Raw genomic sequence first — 17514 nt, forward strand, 5'->3', positions numbered from 1 at the left:
AAGTATCCAATATATGTTGCAGGTCTTTTAACCCTTCTTAGACAAACTTCATGTATGTGTTGTTGCGTGCTTGTTTATTCATTCTTGTAATTTACACTAGTCTGGAAGAGAGGGAAGCTGGCTCTGCCTAAGAGAAGGAATAAGATTATTTGAAGGGAACAGAAGTGGCTGCACAGCCTCTTTCCTGTCTATGTCAGTTGCAGGTACTTCCCCATACCATTTATCTTTACTTGATAAGTACTGAGTGTCCCCTGGGAGTCATTTCAGGGTACTAGCCCACCACACAAAGGTTGAGCAGGAAGGAAGTTGGCTGTAACAGCATAGCTTTAGCGATTGTTGGGACCCGCCCACTCACATCGTTGACCCCGTCTGGTTCTCTAGAGGGAGAAGAGTGACTATCATGTCTTGTGCTTATGGAAGAATGCTTCGAAGTGTACTTTACTGTCAATACTAAGAAGTAGAAGCAATTATTAATTGTCTACATGGGATAAGTCAGACCTTCCTTCCCAAGTCTTGCAACATGCCTACTTTAACCAACAAAAAGGAAGCCGAGTTGAGCTACATTCATTGTTACCCTGATGCCCTCCTGATGGACAACACACAGCGCTCTTATGATCCACATCACCCAATGCTTCGCCGGCATTGTCATTGAGGCAGTTCAAATCTATCCAGGTTGCTTTTCCCATGTGATGAAATTAGTCAGCTCCTTTCGTGGGGTGATCGCGATCAGTAGCATTTGTCACAGCAGCACTGACTGATGCAAGCCTGCAGGAGCTTAGTCACATCATGGCAACAGGACCCCCCACCCCACAACATAAGCAAGCATTCCGCAAATAACACACTAGACACCAGTGTTAGATTGGGAAAAACTGCTGCAGGTTTATTACATACAACGTTATGTAGTCATAGTGAGTTATCTTACGGGCGATCCAAGGGCAGGCCGCATTCTCGCCACCTGCCCGCCTGCTGAGCCAGGCAGCACCGTGGCGAACCACCTATGTGCTGCCCCTTATGGAATGATTATACTCACGCCCCCTGCGGGGCGTAGCTAGGCACACCCCCGGTTGCCCCACAACCGCCCGAAGGACTTAAGTACCCCTCGCCCTGCCTGCCGCACCGGACGTAAATGTAAATGTAAATGTGGGTGTACTTGTAAAGCGCACTGTGACTCCAAGGAGTATCCTGGCGCTGAAGACCGCTGGGGAACCCGTCCTGGTTTTCCCTGTGAGATGGTCCCTTTCTGGGTATCTTCAAGGTGAAACCAGGCATCCCCGGCGTCTGTGGGGGGCCGTTGTAGAGATGAGGCAAGCTTAATGCCCAGAGTTGCCGAGTGTGTTCCCTGGTTAGAGTAGGCACCGAGGCGAGAATTATCGAGTCCGTTTGACCCTGGTCCATGACCCTGCCGCGTCGGGAATTGAACCCTGGTCCTGGGCCGTTCTCTGCTTACGGGTCTGCCGCCTCTAACCAGTGAGCCACACCACTGACCACAAAGCTCCTCCTACGCTCCCTTCGGGACTCCTCCTGCCCCGGGGAGGAGAGGGTGCTAGAGGGGGGCGAGGGAAGCCCACTGTGACTAGGAGGCCGCCCTCCTAATGGCCACTGCGTGGCCTCGGGCAGCCCCATTCTAAGGAGGAAAGGGGAGGGGAGAGAGGGTGGGTGGGGTTAGGGAGGATTAGAGGCGGGATAAGGAGTTCAGAGCCTTCTGCAAGAGCTGGCTTGCTTTCTCCTTCCTTTCTGCTACGTGCCAGAGATACAGTAGCACAGCATTTCCGCAGACACTCCAAAAAAAGTATGGTGGAGGGGCACTATACCGAAAACAAGTTTGAACTGGGGGAGCTGCATCAGCACATTTGATGAACCGGAGTTTCTCCCAGCCCCCCTAACAAAAGAGAAAAAAACAAATAGACTAAAATAACAATGTGTCTGCCTCCCTGGAATCAAGCATTGATCCCTCTCCTGTATCGGAATGCCCAATTGTAACAATCATAGACTGTGCAGCCTCCAGATGCACAAAAAATTAGCACCTGCATCGCAGAGGACGGGCACTAATCAAGTATAATTAGTATGTCCTTGGTCGGTCGGTGCGCCTCAGCTAGGAACAGAAGTGACATATCGGCTGCACGCACCAATCAGGAGGCATCAAAGAAAAGTGACACTGGAGTCAACCTGTGGTAAGCAGCAGGCAGATTTTAAGTCCTTTACTAAATACAGCATGTCTCGAAGTCAGAGCATGCACGCTGCCTAGGCTCGATTTAAAAAATAATCTCACCCATCCCTGCCCCTCTCTGTCATGTGCTCTGCAATAGAATAGACACTCCCAGAACACACGTGTTCTCTGCTTACCCATCCTTTGTTTATTACACTGTGTAAGATGCTGCTGATGCTGTTGGCAGGTGCTGGGTTGAGCAGATGGTTCAGCAAGGTGGTTCAGCAGAAGCTGCTATCACAACCGACACCTCAGAAGACTAAGTAAGTTCCACAAGCAAACACTAAACAATGAGCAACAATGCTTACAAACGCTTACAAGAAATTAGTTTGCCCTCATCAAAGTCAAAAATACAGGTTCAGATAGCTGGAAATGGTGGACAGACTCGCATGACAAGATAGATCCGGAATACGAGCACTGTGCACTCCAAGGTGAGGAAAGGGTGAATGTCAGGTTTTTAACCATAACTGATACATGCATATTTCGGGTGGCCCCAGTTTTTTTTGTGCTCATATGAAAAGTCGCAGGGAGTTACAGCAGCATTACATTTGTTGTCTCTCTACCTGGCACTTCCTAGCACTCGAGGGAAGACTGAAAGGAAGTGGAATGCTTTTCTGGGCTGGGTGATATCCATAAAGAAGTAGGAGTGTGCAAGCACTGAACCAACCTAAAATACTATTTGTTTATTTCAGACAACAGATACCAGGTTCCTTACTTGCTAGTACATGGATTGCACAAGAGGTAATTCCACGAGCAAGGCTTTTCATACCAATATTCCAACGTATTCACTGAGTTTATTCATCATCCTCTCAGATGCATTAGTGCACCTTTTCTAGAGAATAAAAAGCCACTTAGCAACATGTCGACAATACTAAAGTAGTCTGCAAAACACAACCAGCTAGACTGTTCCAATGTTTGCGGAATTTACAATTTGGACACGGAAAGGCACAGTGTAGTCTCTAACCGAAGGTTGTAAAGGATGTACTGATGCTGTTGCTTGGCCAACAAGGAGAAACTCAAACCCTACAGATCAGCTGATGCATCAACCCCAACCGGCTAGAATGTGTGTGGACACTGTCCCCCTAACACATCAAAACATTCCTCGCTCTCCTGCTGGTTGGACTACAGTAACAAATACTGCTTGAGTCCCCAGAAGAATTACACTGATGACAGGACGTCATTCAAAGGAAAAAGGAAATAAAGGTGATCATTGGTTAGAAATAATGTCTCAGGACCATCCCTTCCTTTCTGGTCTCCTATGGCGACAGGAGTAAAATAAGGTCCAGGCATTGGTGATAATCTACAGGACGCAACTTGGTGGTGGTCCACTTTACCAGTAACTCTAATAATCAATTCACTTATACGTACCAGTTCTAAAACACTGCAACAATGTAGAGCACATCGTATCCACTGTCAACACAGCTACATGCAGAGAAAACCTATTTTGGACATGTGCACTTCACCAAATGTAGTTTCCGTACTGATTGTACTGTTAGTAACAGCACTGTGCTGAAACCCAATCCCTGCCCCATTGACACACAGTAATTGTTGTATGCACCCATTTCCACAGATGCGGTACTGATGACCTCTCTATGCCACTGCTATCAATGCAACGCTTAGTGTGGTGATTATTGGGTAGATGTATGTATACAGTCCCTTAACACTTCCTATTAAACAAACATGGACATAATAAACAGACAACAAGACCTGCATGATACTGATCACAAAACAAAAACAACAGCAACTCATGAATAAAGTTGTATTCATCATAAAACGAGAATTGTCCTGGATCAATGGCCGTAATGACATTATGATCATTGAAGGCAATCGTATGACATAAGCCCTTATGGCATTTATGCTTTGCAGGAACACTTGGTTGGCTTTACTTAATGCATGAACACTTTCATATTCTGTAGGATGTTATTTTGCAAAACATTTTCCTCATAATAGTTCTTATCAAAATGGTTTCTCATTTCAGAGAATCTAGGTTTTCCTGAGGTGTCACTAATTTCATTTCCAACCCCAAGCATCAAGTAATGGAACTGCAGCTCTATTGCCAACTGGTTTTGTCTTCTTGGGTCCCCTCTATAGAATATCCTTCTGTAGTCAATGTCTCATGCGTCTGACTTCCCATTTATGAGTGCTTACTTACTGTCACGGGCTTCCTTCATTGACACTCAGGAGTGGCCAGGCCCTGCCATTTCGCCGCATTTTGTTTTCTCCGATCTCCTCAAGGAGTTTCATACATGGCAACATTTTAGAACAGGAAAGTGGGAGGTTATGAAAAAATAAACCGGGGAATGTATTTTCCCTATTGACTAATATTGAAGATGAGGCCATTTTCGGCGGGAAACAGCTAAAATAAAGCCATTTTTACTTTCAAAATTGTGAGTTTCCTTCCTGGATCTGGTTTGTTTCCATGTGTGGAGTTTGGAAATATCAACACATTCAAAACACACAACCGCGTGTGCATCAAATAGCGCGCTCAAAAGGAGAACACCGACTCCAATCCATTTGGATAATCCTGTTCTAATTACAAACAGGATGCGCCATCAATCAGGAGTAACAGGTAGCAGGATGTTTAATGCATGCACACCGGAACTATAAAGCAGGTAATCCGCCCACACCATAGACAAACAAGGGCAAATCACCAAATGCGAGTGCAAGATTTTTCGTCAAAAGAATGAATGGAGCTAAAGCCCAAAATACCAACATGCCCGCACTGACCACAAACTTTAATGATGTTTGAGCCTCGTGACTGTAACCTCAGTTTCGACCAAAGCAGTCAAATTAACACCTTCTCTTAGCATGCTATTAACATGAGGTTTGCAGGACGCTTAACCCTTCCGATATTGTATACATCAGTGTCAATGGACGACGCCCTACTACTATTCTTTCTAGTCACAGCAGTTTCATCTCAATGATTTTTGGGACCCCAAGAAAAAGACATATTTTGGAGGCCCCCAGGTTCGGAACAACTTTGCAATTCATCACTCTTTTCTGCTACTTCAAGACTGCTTGATGGCAAACAATATTGAATTATGTGTTAAACTTTCTGAATTGGGGTCATACAAAAACAACTAAAATTTGTTTTGGGTGGCACCCAAAAAAATCATTTAGTTTATACTTTTTTTGGGAGGGAAACCATTTTTATTATTTTCTTCATCAACATCTCATTGCAGAAAATAAAACAACCTTTCTTGAAACCCATTACTGACTTCCCCAACCCAACATGAAGGCACATATCCAGCAAGTGTGTTATCTAGTTGTAACTGGGCCCCAGAATCGGAGCCCTGGGACGTGTACCCTGATCTACCATGGGCTCAGAGAGTGATACCCCCACAGTTGATCCACAGATTGTAAAATTTGCATGGACATCATCGTGCTTTGTACATCGTCCCCTCAACTTGTCCACACAAGTCCATGTTCCCCACCTAGCAGCTCAGTGGAGTCAGGGTGCCCCATGACCTGGGCGATGTTACATCATAAGAAGGTATACTTAGGCAACTTTTGATCCCCCCAATTCCCCAATGCTGCCAGCGGGGGTGAAAATCCCACCATCCACTGGTGCACCCTGCACCTAAAGGGCTGCACCTAAAGGGCTGAAAGCGCGGACTCCACCACAATGTGTGCAGTAGGGTCTTGTAGCCCTTCCCCTCAAACATGTATCCTCTCCTACTTTCCCTATGTGGTACGATCTAGTCCTGCTGTAGTACACTCAGTGGAGAATCTTAAGCTGTACCAATCCAAACTCTGCTCTAATGGCAACTTCCCAAGGGTGTCTGTGTGCTTCTCCCCAGTCTGCGTTCTCCAATGGACCCAAATCTTGCTTCTAGATTTCCCACCGGGCATGGAGAGGAGTCGCCCCATGGGCCGTAAGAATCCTATATAGTTGCAAAATAGTTTGGCTAATCAGCAGACCACTATTACCCTGAATTCTAGGGTATCTTTATACTGGGTGAGGGCCTGTCAACCTTCTAAATGTCAGAGCCTTTGATTATTAGCTGGTTCGTATTGGTCCTGTAGTTTGACGAGGGGTAGCAAACCTTCTATGCCCCAAATATCTACCAAGTTACATATGGTCAGCAAATTCCATTGCCTAGGGCAGTCTAAATGTCTCAGGTACGGGAGGATAGCCGAAACTCACATGGACGTCTCCAATGTTAGTTTCCCTTCCCATACCAACTTCTTGGTGGTCCTCCTCCACACTCTGATCACTATTGCAATGGAGGTCGGAATGGCGGGTCCTGCCCTTCACCAGTAGAAGCACTCCATATACCCTCTCTCATGGGTTCGCAGGTCAACAGTGTATGTGTGGATTCAACCACCAGCCGCCATCTTATCTCCCCGCTGCCTGGCAAGACGCAGAGCTGCGACTCAGCCACAGAATAATTATTGCCCACTTTGGGGTCCCAGTCACAGCGCCAGATGTTATCCACTTGAGCGGCGGCCAATTGCCAGCTGGGGTGCCGGGGGAATGTTGGATGACAGCAGACGTTCGCCTTCATCGGCAAGAGCTGATGGCAGTCGCACCACCTTGGTTCAGCGCTGCAGCCCCACCCCACTTGAGTTGACACTCGACATAGAGAGAAAGAAACTGTCAGAGGTAAAGGTAGGCAGAGGGAAATTGAGAGGCGGAAGTAGAGAACAAGCATTGGAAATGCAATAGGTCTCGCATCATTAGAGTTAGTGCTTTTAGAATTGTTTATGGGTTGTTCACCTTGGAGATTTGCAAGTAACGCTCTAATCTGCGACTTACTTTGAAAAGTAAACGCTCTGGGGGTCCAAACCTGAGCGGCAAGGTTGTGCTGGGAGAGAGAGAGTGGGGAGGAGAGTAGGAGGAGGAGGGGGGAGGAGAGTAGGAGGAGGAGGGGGGAGGAGAGTAGGAGGAGGAGGGGGGCCAAAAGAGACAAGACGGAGGGAAGGCAGAGAAGGGGAGGGGGGAGGAGAAATGCGACACGGCGGGCAGGGGAGGGGGCGGAGCGGGGAGAGGGTGTGAAAGCAGCAGGGGCCTGGAGTGCGGCTGAGGGCAGGCAGACTTGGTATTCAAGAGATGAAGAGCATGGTGGTGGAGGAGAGAGGCATGAGGTGGAATCGAGAGCAGGCAGGCTTGGTATCCAGCACATTTGGTATTCATTGGCGCCAGACACGAGCTTCTGAGCACCACTTAGGACCCCAGCATGCATACTGTACATATAGTGTGAAGTTGAAGATTCCATATGATGTCGAAGCTGCAGGCGCTGCAGCAGGAGTTGAGAGGCGCAGTCAGATCATGTAGACGATTTGAAGAACCCTCTGTACACAGGGGGTGCTTGCACGGGATGAAAGCCCCATGTTAGGGCTACATAGAACAGCAGTTGCAACAAATGACACTGAATATTAATGACGGTGTGACTGAATCCCCGGAAGGGAGGACGCCTCCCTAGGAGCTGTGGCAGGAAAGCAGCAGCCCCTGTCTGACCCAGTTTCACGGTGCGGACCTGTGAGAGGGCAGTCTACGGTACGGGAGGGGTGTGCCAGAGCTAAACACAGAAAACAAGGCCGCATCCACCATTCATACGCATCATGTTTAAGACTGAGAACATGTGCAGGAGACAGTGGTGCCAACGTGTGTGTTTTAGAGGAGACAGTGGTGCCAACGTGTGTGTTTTAGAGGAGACAGTGGTGCCAACGTGTGTGTTTTGTGTTTTGGAGGAGACAATGGTGCCACCACGTGTGTTTTGGAGGAGACAGTAGTGCCAACGTGAGTGTTTTGGAGGAGACAGTGGTGCCAATGCGTGTGTTTTGGAGGAGCCCGTGGTGCCAACGTGTGTGTATGTTCACTCAGTACACTATCTTGAGCTGTGATATGCCACGTGGTGGTGGCGTGTCCAACTGTGTATCATGCTAGGTTGCGGGGTGTGCCGCGTTGGAAGCTCTATGCAGAGTTGTAGTGTGCAGAGCAGAGGTGTGCACAGCGGTGCTCCGCGGGGTTGTAATACACTGGTATAAAAGGCGTTCAGATTCGACTCGAAGACACAATCTTGTAAACAGCGTCGACAAACAGTTACCGAAGGATGCCAGACAGAGCTCTAAAAGTTCAGCAACCGAGACGAACTCTGACCCACAGGGCGGGAACGGGCCATTAGTGACACCTATGGGCCTCCGCCAGAGGCGGGCGGGCCTGTAGGCTTCTGTATCAGGGAAACTGGGAAAGAAGTGAATAACCCGTTGCTAAACATTTGTTTATTTCTCCAGATGCAATTAACTGGTACAGCAGCTCTAATGATGTTGCCTAGTGTACAGCCAGCTGCAATACCTACACCCAGCAATAGAAAATAACTCTGGCTACTTGGAGCGGCGCTACCCGTCCACTAACTAGGAGTAGAAAACGCGATATAAATCTACAATACAAACATGAGAAGTGGTGCTAAGTGTAGGCGGAGCTGGGGGAGGCTGTGAGAGAGAGAGTGGGGAGGAGAGTAGGAGGAGGAGGGGGGAGGAGAGTAGGAGGAGGAGGGGGGGCCAAAAGAGACAAGACGGAGGGAAGGCAGAGAAGGGGAGGGGGAGGAGAAATGCGACACGGCGGGCAGGGGAGGGGGCGGAGCGGGGAGAGGGTGTGAAAGCAGCAGGGGCCTGGAGTGCGGCTGAGGGAACGGAAGAAATGCGACACGGCAGGCAGGGGAGGGGGCGGAGCGGGGGTGTGGGAGGAGTGCGCCTGAGGGAATGCAAGGCAGGCGGCTAGGGGCATGTGCACGCGCTTTCAAGCTCAATGCGCATGCGCATTGAGCTTGAATTTCACGGGCACTGCAAGGAATCGCCACGATTCCTTGCAAGTTGGTTAAAGAGTGTTTAAGCCCCCATAGTCTCGCAAGCTCGATGCGCATGCGCATCGACAGGCGAGACCTAAAAGTGCTCAATTTTAAATGTATGTCATGTGCGTGCTTGTGAGTGGATGTGTGAGCATGCGTGTGAGTGCAGGGGGGTGAAATTAATTGGCAAGTAGTTTGTGAAAATGAGTTGGACTGAGTCTATGTGAATCAGAATGAAAGAGTGACTGCAAGTGAGGAAGGTGGGTGTCGGAGAATGAATGAGTAACAAGTCTGGGGAGTGTGAGTGAGACTGAGCAAATGACAGTGAGTTTATCTGTGATTGAGAATGAGTAAGAATTCGTGTGAGTGAGAAAGTATGAGTGAGTCAGAATTTGAATGAGCAAGAGTGCAAACGAGTGAGAATTAGTGAATGTGAGAGAGTGCGCGAGATTGATTGGACAGAGCGAAACAAGGAGAAACACGAGAGACGGCCAGCGGCCGTCAAAGTGAAAGTACGGCCAGCTGAGGGTATTGCTGTGGGGAGGGGGGATGAGAAATGCGACACGGCGGGCAGGGGAGGGGGCGGAGCGGGGAGAGCGGCATGAGGGTGTGAAGCAGCAGGGGAGGAGTGCTGCTGGCGATTGACTGGCGATTTGATGATGTGCACGCGCATTTTAGGTCAATGCGCTTGCGCATTGACCTAAAAGCCACGGGCACAGCATCAAATCGCCAGTCAATCGCCAGTCTAGGTAAAGCTTATTTAAGCCCCTATAGAGCTTGCCAGCTATGCGCATGCGCACAGCAGGCGAGCCCTAAAAAAGCAGCAGAGAGATAAATAACTCTCCCGAGGGCTCCATGGAAGGTTCTTGACCTTGTCAATTGCCCACTTTGTCCTTGCCTTAAAACGTCATCTGCTTTACAGCAGCTCCTTGTGGCATTATGTTACATGCACCTGTTTCTAATCAAGAACGATCTCACCTGAACACAGGGGTTTGGCTTAAGGCGAACTCAAACACCAACACTGTGATCAAGAGCAACACGGGAGGAGGATTACATTCCTACAGCAGATCGTTCAGAGGAGTGGCATGAGAGTAGATCGAATGTTGCCCTATAGTTTGTCGCCCAGTGTGAAGCCAGGAAACAATTCTGTAAAAGGCAGCAGAGTGCAGAAACTCAAGGCCACTATGTAGACAAATGCCCTGGAAGAGGGTCCCCGCCCCCGGGCCTGCAGGCAATGAAGAATCCCAGTTTGTTTTGGTCTCAAATGGCAATAAAACACTTCCACACATTCCGTAGTCGCGGAGGCCACGCACAGGACTTTTCTTTTAAGCCTGGCACAATGCATGCTTCCAGTAAGTCACCACAAGGAAGAGCTGACGCCTGAGGCTTTGAAACGCACACACTCGGCTAAAATAAGGCACGACTGCGGCCAGAGTAGATAGGCAGAGTGCTTTCATCCACCTAGGGCCCGATTTACAAACACGTTTTATGACTATGATTTATGTCTCAGTGTGGGAGCATATTTACTACTTTTTGGAATTCACAAATATTCCCAGAAGTTCCCCTGGAAAGCTGCGTCAGACGCATTTCTAGGAATGTCATGTGACTTTTTTTAACCCCTGTACAGAGTTCTTCACAGAAGAGAAGTGCGAATAAGAAGAATGGATCCCTCAGTACAAATACAAATATTTTCTTTTTTTTTAATTTATTTTTTTCTCTCCGGGTAAAACTTTTCTCCTTTTGGATATGAAAGCCTTTCGCTCCATCTCACCAAATGTGGGGGTGATCCGTTTCCCTGAGGAGTTACTCCAGCCCTGTCTTAGAATACATTTCTAGCCGTTTCTAAGGTGGAAAGGGTTCAGATGGCATTTTAACAAATCCCAAAAACATATGCTGATCTGCGTTCCTCAACTTCCACAATGTAAACAATTCTTTGGAATGTCAACTCAAAATTTCATGGTACAGTGGTGGGAATACTGGTCAAAAATGGCAATTCCATGGCAGGCATTTCTGTGCTTGCAACTTGCAGAAGGGCCCTAGCCTATACACCAATTAACCACCTGGATTCAATTTATTAGGGTTATATTTTAGTGCTGCATGCAGCCGATAGCCAACTCTGCGTGCTTTGTCAGGGCGAGATAGATAACGTATTAGACAAGCAGGAATGCCCCATTAGGGATCACGAGTATCTTCTGCGTCAACGTGAATGGGAGTAGTTCCATCCTGCCTATGTGGTATAACCCTTATGGGTATGCTGAGAAGTCCAAAAATACTTGACGTGGCAGAAACCACATAGGATCATTCTCTGCCCAACAAGTAGTTGGCAACAGGACAGTCTTAAGTTCAAAAGGACAGACGATTACACCCAATGGGTGCAGAATGGCCAGAAGATGACTCGCATGAGATAGACCAAGTGAGGAGACACTCAAGGCCGTTCCTCTCTTAGTCTAAAGTAGATTGAAAGAGGTGAGTCTTTAATTCGGACAATCAAGTTCAAGTTTAAGGTGAGTGGGAGGAGCATTCCAAAGAGCAGAACCTTAGAAATAAAGGAATCTTCTGTCAAAAGTACTGCTTCTGGTTGAGAGGATAAGAGCAGATTCAAGGTAGATGACTGCTTGCACCTGACGATGGTAGGGTTTCAAATCCTAGATTTTATGAGTGCAACGCTACAATTCAGTCTCTTCTCTAGACGAAGATAGTATAGGGGCTTCAGGGCAGTGGCGTTGCAAGGTCAGGTGGTACTAGGTGCAGAAAGTTTCTCGTCACCCCCCCAGCTTGACAAAATGACAAAAATATGTGTTTAAAACACATATGTTTGCCACTTTGTTACCCCCCTCAGTGATGACACCCGCGGCGGCCCACACCCACCGCACCCGCCTTCCTACGCCACTGCTTCAAGGCAGACAGGAGAGGTCGTAGTGTCTGAATAGGAGTATCAGTTGGAGTTAGGAAACATCTTCTGCAACAGCTCCGAGCCAAAGAGTCTGCACTCTTCCAAGTGCAACTAAAGAAAGCACAAATGCAAATTTCAGGTCCAGCTTCAAGAAGGCAGGATATTTAGAGCAGGTGAACATAGCAGAAGACAAACTTGGTGGTTGCATATATGTGATGTGGGGAGCGAAGTAGAATTCATGGTGAAAGAGAACTCCTAGGTTTGGAATCTGCCATACTGATTATGGCCAGACCCAACATAATTTGCACAGGTGTTAGTGGATACTATGGTCCCTCAGGGAGGCTCTTTGTCATGTGACTATTGAGGCAGAGCCTACAAGGTATGTCTGGAAAATTAAGCTGCTTGGAGGCGTTGCCGTCTTTACTTGGGCCCAACTTTCGATTTACCCCCCTTGAAAAGCCTTTTTGACAGGGCGCTTCCAGACTCACACTTGTTAGTGCACCCTAGCACCAGCACTTCTGTGGTCCCGCAAAAGGCTTCCAAATCTCCTGCTACCATGGCCAGCACCTTGACTGCCTCGCAATTTTGAACTCTTAAGTGACCTGGGACCTGGAAGTGAGCCCCACAAGTTTTCTTGTGGCTAATGGTCCTTATTCCAAGCCCCATGGCCTACTGTAGCATCTTGCTGGGACACTACTCTTACCTCTATCATCAGTCCACAACATTGTCCGTTTCTCCATCTTCATCCAACTACCTCATGCAGCTAGTTAATGTAATTACAATAGTGTCCGCTATCCTTCCTGGCCTGTTAGGGGTCCCCTAGTGTTGATATTGCCTCGTTTCAAAAGATGTCACACTCCTGAATATAGGTTGTATTTTTTTCCCTGATGGGTCGGTGTTGTTGTACTATACCTCATGAAAGTGGTTCTTACATATGTGTACACATGAGCGGAGCAGGGGCATAACAAACCCCCCATGGTGTGGGTGGGTGCCCAGGGTTTCTTGTTTTGAAGCGGGCCACTTACCCTCTAAGCCCTGCCATTGCATGCCTTGCAGAATGCGGGCAAGGGCATGGAATAAGAAACAGAAACACTCTGGAAAGACACTCTGCCTTCCCCAGCAGGCCCCTGCAGAATAAGTAACCGTTCACGGGTCCTCCCATTGAGCCCAAGACCATGGAATGTCTGTGCGATGTGGGAGACGCGGGGCCTCATCACACTCTGCAGGGGGGGGGGGCTCATTTTGCGTAACACCACTGGAACACAGTCTCTGTCTTCTTTATGTCTTCCTATCTCATTTCTTCCATGACTTAACTTTTAAATAGTCTCCTTTATACGTAAACTGTGCTCACTTTATGGAAAAGGAAGCTGTGTAACTCCACTGAATAAGACCACACTCTTTAATTGTTTTGCATTAGTATTGTGATGATTCTTGATGCATTCTTTTTCTAGTGACATAGGACCTATCACTGCTCTACAACGGTTTCTGTCCTGTTGAGGATCGCGTGACTTATGGAGCGTTGAAATGTCATTGGTACTTTTACGCGCAAATACACTTTGAATGAACCATATCTCATACAGATCATAAGAGATTTTTATTTGGACTTTATTTCATAAACGTGCTCTGCCGATTCTCTTTTTCTCTTTGTATATATTCTGCTCTCTGCACCGCCTGCCACAATGCTAAAAAAGCATTGTTGCATTTGCATAAACAAAGCGGCAGGCACCACGCGGTGCCTGCCGCTTTGTTTATGCAAATGCTGAGGGTACCACAGGTACCCCGCGTGTGCACCCCCCACCTCTCCTTCACTCTGGGGGCCCGCAGGGGGCCCCCAGAGTGAAGACCGCATGCCTTTCCGTGGCGGCATCGCCGCCGCGGAATGGCACCTACAGACGCCCATCATAATATGGCTGGCGGTGTCTGATAGACACCGCCACCATATTATTCCTTTTCCGCCAGGCTGGCGGTGGCTACCGCCAGCCCGGCGGGGGCAATCCGCCCGACATCATAATGAGCCCCTTTGTTCTTGGGATAGATTTGTTCGAACCATCATGAATTACAAAATCATTATTACAAATCAAACTTAGTTTGACGCAGTAGCTTAACATTTTGAGGCTTCTTCAGTGCATTTCTGAATCCGTAGATGTCGTCAAAGTCCCGTAAGGGCCAAAACTGAAATGTGAGATCTGTGAAAAATCTGCACCGTTCTTGTTAAACTATGTGTAAGAGCTGAGGTCCAATAACAAGCTTGGAAAACGAGGAAGGAAACAAACCTGTGAATACAATCTACACCTTAAAGAAACAGCTCGAACAATGTAAAGTTAGTAATGAACTAAAACCTAAGGGAGAAGCATGACACTCGCACCTACTTGAGAGTCTCAGGGTGACAGGAGTACAGTCAAACAAATGCATTAAAAGTGGTTGAAGGCGAGGCATTTGATTGGGGATTGGCTGGTCAAGATGCGGCAAAGAGACAGGTTAATGATTCCTGATTCAGGATTGGGAAGTCAGAGTCGTGATATGGCTCTTTATGGGGTAGAAGAGTCCTATTTATGTCTTTTTTAATATTATCTGTATTAGCTAAATGATCAATATGTAATTTAAACGCACGCAGTGTAAACAACAGAACCCAACCAGACTCCAGTCTATGTCAGCATCTTCATAGTCAGGGTGATCGGAAAACACTGTGAGGCCTTTCTAATACCTAAAAGCATGCTACATTGACACGACTAATATAACAAAATGATAACAATGTTGTAACCTGTGTCTGGGTCATCTGTGTGGAAGGGGGATGAAATAAGAAAGTTGTATAACCTAGGTCAAGGAAGCAGGAACTGCAGGGCGAAGCGAGGCCTAACAGTGGATGTTCCTGAGCATATTATGATCGCTCTAGATAGAACTGTTATGTTTCGTAGGGTACCCCAATATAGGCTTGAGTAGTCACCTTACCCGTCACCTACACTTCCCATAACATTGTACTATATAACGGTTTTTGGTATTGACCTTTTACCTAGTTAAGCACTGCATAAATGTTGTGTGTTTTTTCCCGAAAACTAGCCTCATTCATTATGCATGAGGATTCTCAGAATCACAGCAGGATTACCATCTTCTGCATAATAACTATGCATAAGGAATAGTCATGTCGGTCATCCTTGACCGACATGACACAGCAAGGTACAGTCCCCTGAGGGTACCTTTTTGGTATATGTACACTACATCTTTGCCGGGGTAGGCAGAGGAGTAAGACTTCCATGCTGACACACTGACGCCAGACGCTGAGGTTCCTGCTCGCAGACACTCCAGAATGCAGTGGTATGACATCCCTCAAGTTAGGGTTGCATCGTAGGAGTACGCATTATTACTGCCATGTATTTATATGCTTGCGTATATTCTGTGTTGTAGCACTGTGGTAGAAATCTACCATCCATTTACTCTGTTGGTGCTTATAAACATTTATATCTGCTTCTGTCTTACTGTTGTTTCAGCACATCGATTTTACACTAGAATGACGCTGACTCAATAAATACTTGTTGAAAAACGTCCCCACCGTTTAATCTGTGTATCTCTCCGAGACAAAGAGAACACGAGTGACTGAGTGAAAAGTACTGTACTGTTTCCATGATCCCTGATGGGATAGAGAAGTCATGTTCGATAGTTTGCAGGAACTATTCTCTCTTTGGTAAGAGGAGTTTACAGTGGCATTGTGAGCTAGCTGGTATACAGGTGAACATGTGCAGTGGGGGTGTCTGAATCAGTCTGGATACTAATCCCACAGTTTATGTTGTCTCAACGCGCAGATCCTATATAGATTTATAGGAACTAGACGACAGAATATGGGCTCCTTGAAAAATCACCCAGACAATAACCTGCTACTTAAGGTACATTTGTGCATTTTAAGGAGAAAGTCATATAAAGTGAATATCAGCTGTGAACACTCCCACGCTAACATACAATATAACGCATCTGACACCATTGTAGCAGAACTGACTGCAGATGTGGCCAAGATTGGTAAATACTTGCCTACATCAAAAATTCATTGTAGCTGCATTCAACCAGCTGTTGAACGTGCGAAACAATGTTGAATAACAGTGCCTAATGCTTTTCTCTAAATAAACCTATTAGGCAGCCTGAGGATATTAGAAACTTGTACAAGTATTTCTAGTTAGGGTTGACAGTGAACATCCGCCAATGTTAATCCTATTGGGAACTTGCATCACTCATTTCCCAATAGCCAAGTTGACTGTTCTGAAAGTTTCCAAATTAACAGAACATGCTAATTTCACCTGCATTTCACCAAATTTAAAAATGTTAACCACAATCTCTTTTCCTAGTGTAGAACCCCATATGGAGATATTTCGGCCAGACCTGGCTTTACCTAACACCACTTTGCCATCTGCAAAACCCCTCACCTCATCTACCATCTGGTACAGGATCATCAGGTGATGCCTAATTCTCAACTCCACCAGGACTGTGACCATTTACTTCCCTCCTATCAACTGCGCCCACAAGCAATCCATTTGTCATCTTTTTCTTCCTGAATCTATCATCACGCTGTACCACATAACTGTGTGCACTTATTTATTTATTTATTAAATTGGTAAGGCGCAACAGCTACCCAAAAAGTGTTTCCCGGCGCACTCATCGCGACTCACCTATTACAGATCTCACCCCAAACACACACCCTAACCGCAACATCAAAATTCACCTGGGATCTGTACTTATCTTGAGAAAAACAATTACATTTTTGATATTGCGTCATCTAATCTCATAGTCGGCTCGGATCACTTTTCACAATGATTAAGCTTCAATACCCATGTACTGTGCAAGAACTTTGCCCATTGCTAACTTGCTGTTGCATTAAACCTACAGCATTTGCAATGCACACCTTCTATATTGGATTACCAGTTGTACATCAGCAGTGTACACACTCTTCCTGCTGGAGGATACAGAAATTCATCTTTTCTTTTTGCATGCGGCAAGCTGTGCCACAAACAATACATGCAACTCGGCTATGTCACTTAATGATGATCCTACAAGAGACTGAAACAAGCCTCCCCTTTCTCAAGTCCCACTATTGATATTGAGCGATATTTATATAGCGCATGGCTACCCGGAGGCCTCCCAGCGCTTAAGATAGACAGAAGAGGATGACCAGAACATGTTAAGGAAACAACAGTGTCTTAAGGGATCTGCGGAAGGAGAAATGGTTAGGTTTGGCGCGAAGATAAGGCGGAAGGGAGTTCCAGAGTTTGACAGTGTGCCGGCAATATTGAAGGCCTCCACTTCTGGTTTAATTGACTTTAGGAACGGATGCCAGGTTAAGGGATTTGGATCGGAGGATTTTGCGAGAGATTTTAGAGGAGACCATAGCAGGTGCCGGCCGTCTTCCGAGCTTGGGTTTTAAAGGATAAGTCCTGGTCCAGCCAAACACCTAGACTCTTGACCTGGGTATTGGGGGTAGGGGCCAGACCCAAGACCGTAGGCCAGATTTCTCTCATGTCAAGAGGCGACCGATTTCCCAAGACCATAATTTCACTTTTATCCCTGTTTAAGTTCAGGAAGGAGTCCCTCATCCACAGGCAAGTTCTTGAAGACAGGAGTTTAGGCCTGAGGGATTACTGTCC

General features: G+C 46.9%; 1 protein-coding gene across 1 annotated transcript in view; it reads right to left on the reverse strand.

The window, feature by feature from the left end:
- Positions 1 to 17514, reverse strand: part of LOC147665007 (LIM domain-containing protein 1-like) — a 125252-nt gene that overhangs the window by 91577 nt on the left and 16161 nt on the right. The gene's annotated exons all lie outside the window — the stretch shown is intronic.

Source organism: Lissotriton vulgaris, unplaced genomic scaffold (assembly GCF_964263255.1).
Source record: "Lissotriton vulgaris unplaced genomic scaffold, aLisVul1.2 SCAFFOLD_731, whole genome shotgun sequence".
NCBI lineage: Eukaryota > Metazoa > Chordata > Amphibia > Caudata > Salamandridae > Lissotriton > Lissotriton vulgaris.